At 39.7% G+C, this 9370-nt stretch overlaps 1 non-coding gene across 1 annotated transcript; it reads left to right on the top strand.

Annotated features, from left to right (window-relative positions):
- Positions 1–251: 251 nt before the first annotated feature.
- LOC145626065 (small nucleolar RNA R71) lies at positions 252–357 on the top strand. Its single transcript, XR_014110936.1, has one exon. It is a non-coding gene; the product is annotated as a small nucleolar RNA R71 (small nucleolar RNA).
- Positions 358–9370: the final 9013 nt, after the last annotated feature.

Consider the following 9370-nt stretch of genomic DNA (forward strand, 5'->3'; position numbering starts at 1 on the left):
TCATTTTGGAGATTTGGATAGAGAGGTTGTTGATTGCGTTGGCTTGCTCCAATGCATAAACACCCTTACTAGAAGTAGCATCCATTTCTCCTTCATACCAATCATCATAGTGCTTTGAGTCCTCCTCTATAATACACTCCACTTCATGCTCTCCTTTGTTCATGATTGGACCACCGCCCGCGGCGTCTAGGCTTGTTCTTCCTTGAGGTGTGAGACCTCCATAGAAAGTGTGAATGAGTTGATACTTGGGTATCCCATGGTGTGGGCATTGACGTTGAAGCTCTTTGTATCGTTCCCATGCCGCACTTAGAGACTCACCACTCTTTTGGCGAAAACCTTGAGTCAAAGACCGAGCCTCGGCGGTCTTCCTATGGTTATAGAACCTCCTCAAGAAAGTCGTAGTCACTTGGTCCCATGTTGTGAGAGAATTAGGGGGAACCTCCTTCTCTAGCCATTCTAGACCTCTCCCAATTAGTGAAAATGGAAACATCTTGAGGCGAATATATTCTTGAGTCACTCCATTGGCCTTTATTGTGTCACAATATTTCTCAAACTCTTTTAAGTGCTCATGAGGACTCTCAAACTTTCCACCCGAGAATTGTTTCCTCCCAATCAAAGCAATCAAATTAGGCTTGATCTCGAAATTGTTGGCTTGAGTAGTAGGAGTTAAGATCCCACTTTGCGCTCTAAAAGATTCGGGGGCCCCAAGACGACTCAAAGGCGTATTCTCTCCCATTTTAGGACCTTCTTCACTCTCGAACTAATAAGTTAAGAAAGGGTTGATTTCCGAACTCGATGATGAGTTAGGGCTATCTAAAACTTCACTTGAGGGTGAAGAGGGTGGAGTATATTCTAATTCTCTTACTTCTCTCGTTGGAGTGTGAGAATTTCTACTCCTTGCTCTTGCTTCTCTTCGAAGTAGGGACAAAGACCTCTCTAGCTCTGGATCGGTGGGAATCAAAGATCTTGAGCGGGTTCGTCCTCGGTTAATACAACAAAGCTAAGAAGAACGTAAGCACTGACAAGTAGCAAAAGTAACCAACACTAACAAAATAAAGATGAGATAGTCTCAAACAAGCAATGAAATAGCAATGGAAGTCGTCTCCCCAGCAACGGCGCCAATTTGATAAAGGTAATAATTGCGTCGTCAAACAACTACACCTAAATCAAATACAATTTATAACACTTGACTCAACCTATTACGAGTATAGGGCAAGTAGAGGGGTCGAACCACATGGAGAAATGCATAAACACCGCATACATAACTTAGAGTCTAAGCTATCTCGGAAAAAGAAGCGTGAATAACTATGAGATCAAACTAAGAACGAAATGGATTAAAATCAATATAACTAAGCACCAAGGGAAATGGGTAGATGTAGATGCCGCTTGATCATGCAATAACAAAGTAGCAAATCAATGGTAAACTAAACATGCATGAATATCGAAGTAAGGCCCAATCTAACCGCCTTCCGGGGTTAATCGGTTTCTCCTAACATAGCCTCTATGTTTCCATACTAGAATCATATTGTAGAAGGTGCAATCAAAGAACTGTCGATAGTAATGAATCTCAACTAAGTCAACTTCCGTTCCTTTTTAGCAAAGATTCACCTTTAATCAACTAACAATGTGCACTTGCAAGAAGATTAAAGAACAAGCATGCAAAGACTTTAATCACCATTAACATAACCCCAACACTATAAGCATGAACAATTAGCAACTACATCATCCCCACACCCTTGGCTAGGTGACTACTCACAAATCATATTGAAGACAATATCAATCATCAAATCAATAAGCATCAACATGATCAATAAGCAAAGAAGGAAAATCAAAGCAAATAAGAAAAATCAAAAACAAAGGTAAAGAGAAAGAGTAAGAGATTTCTCATTAATTGAAGATGAAGGTCTACAAAGGATTGAACAAACTCCTTCTTCAAAATCCAAGTTCATCAATGAAGAAACCACACTTTCTCTCTCTACCAATGAAGACTAATAGTGTTTCTCTCTATAGATTAAGCTAAAATGTTCATAAGATAGATGATAATACAAACTTGAAATAGGAGGCTATATATATGCATCATAAAAGACGGAAATAAAATGCCTAGGAGAGCCCTCTAGCAAGTAGCCGCACCCTCTCCAGCCTGGGTGCGGAGTTGCTTAACCCAACAACCCACGCCCGCGGCTCTGCTCCCGCGCCTGCGGCCAAAGAAAGGAGATGTCGTCTCCTGCTGAAGAGAGGTCGCGGCAAGATAACAGGGGAAATGAAGCCTCAAAGAGCCACGCCCGCGACTCAAGGTGCCGCGCCCGCGGGCCACAAAGGAAGGCCCTCTCTCGAGGCGCGGCGCGGCGTCTACAGAAAGTTTGAGTTGATTGCATTTACAAGGACCCGCGCCCGCGGCCTAAAGCTCTGCGCCCGCGGCTCTGCTCCTTGCTATAGTGCCTTCCTTGAGCATCAAATTTCCTTTCCATGGCTCGCCATGCATCCAAGGGTTCATCCGAAAGGGCTAAAAACCTACAAAACAACGAAGAGACGCTAGACAAACCAACAAAAAGGGAAAAAGAAAGGAAACACGAGAAAAGAAAGGAAAAAGCAAAATTAAGGTAAAAACGCTTAAAGAGGCTCAAGCAAGTGCAAATGAGGAGAGAATCCTTAGAGAAAAGGGGTGGAAAAGTGGCATAAATGCCACTCATTAAAGATTAAGCTTAATTACAAGCTTAGTTAGCATTCAACAGTCATCAGTTAACTCTTAACACAAAGCTTAGCCAAAATTTAAGATAAGTCATGCCTTCAACATTATACATGGGGCTTAACCTGAAGAACATATTCTAAAAGAAGAAAAACTCTCGGTTGTCTATAAGCCGTCAATCAAGCTTAGCCCTTGGATAAATTCTCAAAATCGCTCAGTCATGTCAACTAAAGTATTTCTAATGCATTCTTGGGGCTGGTCAACACCCTTGCGAGTCGCTTTAGGGCTCGTTTTATCCCTTGGGTACGCCTTGGGCTCATTTAAGCCTTCAGGTACGCCTTAAAACCTTTTTCAGTTTACGTGACAACTTCAATTACATTCATTTTGTGTGACATATGAACTTTATGCGATCTTGTTCCCACATCACACGTGGGGCTAAATGTTTGGGCCAAGTCCATTGTCTAAAGCCCAATGACCTAAAATTACAAAATTGCCCCTCCATGATCCAGCCCATCATTAATGATTGCAAAGTACAGATTTACTCTTAATATGTCCAGCTAAGTACAGCCTTGCCACCTGAAAAGTACATCTATATATAACTCTCCAATCATTGATGAAAGGGACTTTTTCTAAATTCTCTCGCTACTTTCTCTCTCTAATTACTCTTTCTCTCTCTACTTTCTCTCTCTATAAAGTACGTTTGCTGACTTAAGCATCGGAGGGGATTTCCCGGGTCTCACCCTCAAGGCAGCTAATCTTCTTTCTTTTGCAGGTCGAGCTCCAAGACATCAAGGCGAAGCCCTCAGATATACCCTTGCTAGGTGGAGCCGAAGGACATTTGGACATTCATTGGACTTATAGGACATCTTGATATTATTACCTTAGCTTAACACCTCGAGGAGTATTCTATTTCCAGAAACATTATTCAAATTAAATAATCTTTCCTGACAAATTTAACTTCCAAAGCTAGGTAAAGGAAAACAATAGATTTAAGAAGCTTTGGTATCAATAATAACTGAGTCTTTAGACTGGACATCTTCAATCATATGCAAGAACTAAATTAGATCTCAAGTAACAAATAGCTATACCATGCATATTTGTCACATCAAATTCAAGCAATATAATAGGCACTAGTAGGTGTTGGAAGTTCTTGATAAAAAATAAGAGAGTTGGGGAAAAAACAAGAGAGAGAGAAAAACAAATGAAAGGGGAAAATCCCACATCGGTTGGGGGGAAAGGATTTTCCTAGTTTTTATATTGTAGTGTCTTAACACTACTTAGTTGAGTGAGTGGGAGTTAAGTGTTACTCCACACACACACGCGCGCGCGCGCGCACCGAGCCGAGCCGGGCCAGGTCAGGTCGGGCTCGGGACTTGGGCCTTGGGGAATGCGATGTGCGGGCGTGGGTCCTTGTTATCTTTTTGGAGAAATTTTATTTTCTTTTCTTTGTTAAACAGAATATTCTTTTTTGTCTGTTGGAAATATTCTTTTCTTACTGTTGGGATTACGGAATTAAGTCAGTCATTAATCCCTTGATTGTAGCTGACTGATTAATTCCTTGTTTCTTGCTTTCGTTTTTAACTGGCTGAATGAATCTGGTCGTTTTCTTAGCCAGATTCGTCCCTCATTTTATGTTTCATGTCTCCCTTCCACTGCCTATATATATTCGTTGTTTTTCCCAGTCAAAAACACAACTCAATCAGTCATCTCTCTTCTCTAAAATTATCTAAACACGAGTTCTTTCTGTTCTGTTTTCTGGGAAAGTATTCTGAGTTGCAGTCGGGTTTGTGAGTGCACATAAACTCCGGCGCCGTGCTTATCCTGGAGGGCGGCCGCTTCTAATCTACTGCACCGGGAGGTAGCGCGGAATCGTCTTTTAGGTCAGTGGTTCTCCACGACGCGGCTATTGTCACTTTGGTTCACGCATCAAGAGATAAGTAATTTCTGTTTTATTGCTTAGTAATATAACAATCTAAAAGACGATTATGGCTTCGATGTTTCTGGTTCCTGATATGTCTAAGTTAGAATCTCTTGATGGAAAGAATTATAAATGTTAGGCTGTTAGGATGCGTTTTTTTTTTGGAGCAAATTGATGTTGCATATGTTCTTGATGATATTGTTGAACCTGATGATAAGGATAATTTGTCTGAAACTGATGTCAAGTTTGCTAAGGATGATAGAACCTGTAAGGGCATGTTGTTGCATTATATGTCTAATAGTTTGTTGGATATTTATATGGGTTTTTTATCATGCTAAGGATATTTGGGTGCTTTAGAGAAAAAATATGGGACTGATGATGCTGGTACTAAACGTTATTGTGTTAGTAAGTGGTTAAGTTTTCAAGTTGTTGATGATAAGCCTATTATTGATCAGATTCATGCTTACAAGAGTGTTTGTATTAATATGGCTGCTGAAGGTCTTTCTATTTGTGATACTACCCTTGCTATTGTTCGGATTGAGAAATTCCCTCCCTCTTGGAAGGATTTTCGTAACCAAATCATGCTTAAAAAGAAAGACCTAACCTTAGAGGAATTTGCTGCTCACCTCAAAATTGAGGAGGAAAACCGCATCAAAGACATAACCCCTTCTATTTTTCCTTCCTTTTCCTCAGCTAAAGCCAATCTTGTTGAACCCAAACATAACAACCAGTCCAAAGCCAATAATAGTTCTCTTAAGCCTAAAGGGAAGGTTCAGAAGTACAAGTTTAAGGGTACTTGTTTTGAGTGTGGTTTGAATGGTCACAAGGCTAAGGATTGCAAGGTCAAGAAGAAGAACAATGGGCAAAGTCAAGGAAATCTTATTGAGGATTCTAACGTTATTGTTGCTGTTGTTTTAGAAGCTAACTTTGCAGGTAATGCTGCTGAGTGGACTGTTGACACTTGAGCTACCAGACACATCTGCGCCAACAAGGACATGTTCACTACCTATGACAAGGTTGAAGGTGAAAATGTTTTCATGGGCAACTCAGCTTCTGCTTCTATCCAAGGCAAAGGGAAGATCTTTCTCACTCTCACTTCTGGAAAATTGCTTACTCTGACTAATGTTTTGCATGTTCCAGAAATCCGCAGGAATTTAATTTCTGGCAGTTTACTCATGAAAGATAGACTGAAGCTCTCTTTTGATTATGATAGATTAGTTCTTACTCGCAATGGGGAATTTGTGGGAAAGGGATTTTGTAATGGGGGGCTTTTTACTGTTGATGTTAAAATTGACACTATGAATAGAATGCTAGTACTTCTTTTGCTTATATTGCTGAGTCTATTGATTTATGGCATGCTACATTAGGTCACGTTACTATTGATTCTATTAATAGTCTTAAAAACTTAAATTTTATTCCAAGTTTTTCTAACACTGATTTTTCAAAATGTCAAATTTGTGTTGAAGCCAAAATTACAAAGAAGCCTTAAATAAGTAGATAGACAGACTGAAGTACTAGAGCTTGTTCATAGTGACTTGGGTGATTTTAACAATCACGAAAGTAGAGGGGGTAAAAAGTATTATATTACTTTTGTTGATGATTGCTCACGTTTTTGTATGGTTTATCTTCTCAGGTCTAAGGACGAAGCTGAGGAAATGTTCCTCAAATATAAAACCAGGTAGAAAACCAATTGTACAAAAAGATTAAGAGGGTTAGGAGTGACAGGGGTGGTGAGTACAGCCCTGACACTCTTAAGGCATTTTGTGAGCAGCTTGGCATTGTTTATGAGACAACAACTCCCTATTCACCCGAACAAAACGGTATAGCTGAAAGGAAAAATAGAACTTTAAAGAATATGATGAATTTTATGCTTATTAGTTCTGGGCTTCTTAATAACATGTGAGGGGAGGCTATTCTTTCTGCTTGTCATGTTTTGAACAAGGTTCCTCACAAGAAGCTTGACAAGACTCCATACAAAATATGGAAGGGTCGAGCGCCAAATCTGAAATACTTGAAAGTGTGGGGGTTGCCTAGCAAAAGTAGGCATACCTAGTTTCAAGAGGGATAAAATTGGTCCCAAAACTGTTGATGCTATTTTTATTGGCTACGCTTATCAAAGTGCAGCTTATCGTTTCTTTGTTAAAGGTGCTAACGACTCTTATGCAGGTGGCCATATCATTGAAGCAAAAGATGCTGAGTTCTTTGAGAACATTTTTCCTTTGAAAATGTCTCCTTCTAATGATAGTGGATTACATGCTAGTAGTTCTGTTAGTTTACCTATTGCTAATGCTCCTATTACTAACGGTGATTCTGTTTTGGAGCCAAGGAGAAGCAAAAGGGCATGAAAGGAAAACAGTTTTGGTCCTGATTTTATTACTTCATATTTATTTGAATCTTCCTTAATTGATGATGATTTTGTGCATATATTTGTTTTGGAAGATGAACCAAGAACCTATGATGAGGCAATGAGGTCAGTTGATGCTGCTTTTTTGGAAAGAAGCAATTGATAGTGAATTACAATCAATTCTCAATAATAACACTAGGGAATTGGTTGAACTTCCTAGAGGTTGTAAGCCCATTACTTGTAAATGGATCTTTCGGAAAAAATTAAAGGCCGATGGATCCATAGACAAGTATAAGGCAAGGATAGAAGTGAGGGGTTTTACTCAAAAGTTTGGCATTGATTATTTTGATACTTACTCCCCTGTAACTAAAATTGCAACCATTAGGACTTTAATTGCTCTTGCTTGCATTTTTTATCTTATTGTTCATCAAATAGATGTCAAAACTACGTTTTTGGAATGGTGACTTGGATGAGGAGATTTATATGGTTCAACCTGAAGGGTTTGTTTTTCCAGGCCAAGAGAACAAGGTTTGTAAATTAGTCAAGTCATTGTATGGGCTCAAGCAAGCTCCAAAGCAATGGAATGACAAATTTGATAAGACTATGACTGGTAATGGTTTTAATGTTAATGAAGGTGACTCTTGTGTTTATTTTAAGAACGATAGTCATGGTTGTGTAATTATTTGTCTTTATGTGGATGATATGTTGATTTTTGGGACTGACTTGGATCGAGTAAATGAGACAAAACAGTTTTTGAGTTCGAATTTTGAAATGAAAGACATGGGTGAGGCAGATGTGATTTTGGGAGTAAAAATCAAAAGGACACTAAAAGGCATATGTCTTAATAAGTCACACTATGTTGAAAAGCTTCTTAAAAAGTTTGACTCATTTAATGTCGATCTAGTCAAGACTCCATATGACCCAAGTTTCAACCTAAAGAAAAATAATGGTGATCCAGTTAATTAGTCTGAGTATGCTAGAATTATTGGTAGTGTTATGTTTCTAATGAACTACACTAGACCTGACATTGCTTATTCTGTTAGTAGGTTGAGCAGGTACACTCATAACCCAAGTAGTGATCATTGGATTGCTCTTAGGAGGTTTCTTAGGTACCTTAAGGGTACTGCGGATTGGGGATTGCACTACTCCAAATTTCCTTGAGTTTTGGAAGGTTTTTGTGATGCCAACTGGGCATCCAATAATGATGAAGTTAACTCCACTAGTGGCTATGTCTTCACCCTTGGTGGTGGAGCTGTATCCTGGAAATCTTGTAAGCAATCTTGTACTGCTATGTTTAATATGGAATCTGAGTTTATTGCTCTTGAATTGGCAGGTCATGAGGAAGAATGGTTGAGGAACATGCTTGCAGATATTCCACTGTGGGGGAAGCCAACTCCTTCAGTTGTACTTCATTGTGATTCGCAAGCTGCTATTGCTGTTGCACACAACCATGCCTATAATGGGAAGAAGAGACACATCCGTCTGAGGCATAAAGCCGTCAGAAATTTGTTGTCTAAAGGGGTGATATCACTGGACTATGTTAAGTCCGAAAAGAACATTGCGGATCCGTTAACTAAAGGCCTATGTAAAAAAACTAGTTTTGGAAACATCGGAAGAGATGGGGCTAAAGCTCGTTGTATGAATTGTGAAATAGTGAACTCCTACTCACCATGAGTTCAAAGGGGAACATTATATAATAATTCGGAAGCACATTTTTATTTTTATTGGACCATCTCTAGATGTTTGTTGTGCTTAGCTACAAATGAGAAGGAGGTTAAGCATATGGCTCTTAATGAACCCATATCCATATTTTTGGAGGTGTGTTGTAGCTCACACTTGATGGAATTCACCTACTTAGGTGTGGATGTGTGGCCTCTTCCTATGAGTATTTCGTGGGCTTATACTCTAGAGCACCTATGAGCATCCAGGCTGGACGTATGGCCAGTATAATGCGTCATCTTTATTTGTGGAATTTCAGAATATTATACATGTTCAGTTGTGTGGCTCAAAGTGACGGGTCCCTAACTCCCTATTGAGTTCAAGACGAAAGTCACTTGGTAGGTGAGGGATCATAGCTTGATGTCCACTATGTGTTAATTCAAGTCGCGAGACATTGGACACTTATGCAATTGTTTTGTTTTGCCCAGAATTCATCTTTCCTTCCTTTCTTTTTCATATCTTCGAACCTGTGGGGGATTGTTGGAAGTTCTTGATATAAAATAAGAGAGTTGGGGAAAAAAACAAGAGAGGGAGAAAAACAAATGAAAGGGGAAAATCCCACATCGGTTGGGGGGAAAGGGTTTTCCTTGTTTTTATATTGTAGTGTCTTAACACTACTTAGTTTAGTGAGTGGGAGTTAAGTGTTACTCCACACACACGCGCGCGGGCGCGCGCTGAGCTGAGCCGGGCCAGGTCGGGTCGG

The sequence above is a fragment of the Chenopodium album genome, chromosome 3 (genome assembly GCF_948465745.1).
Source record: "Chenopodium album chromosome 3, dcCheAlbu1.1, whole genome shotgun sequence".
Classification (NCBI taxonomy): Eukaryota; Viridiplantae; Streptophyta; class Magnoliopsida; order Caryophyllales; family Amaranthaceae; genus Chenopodium; species Chenopodium album.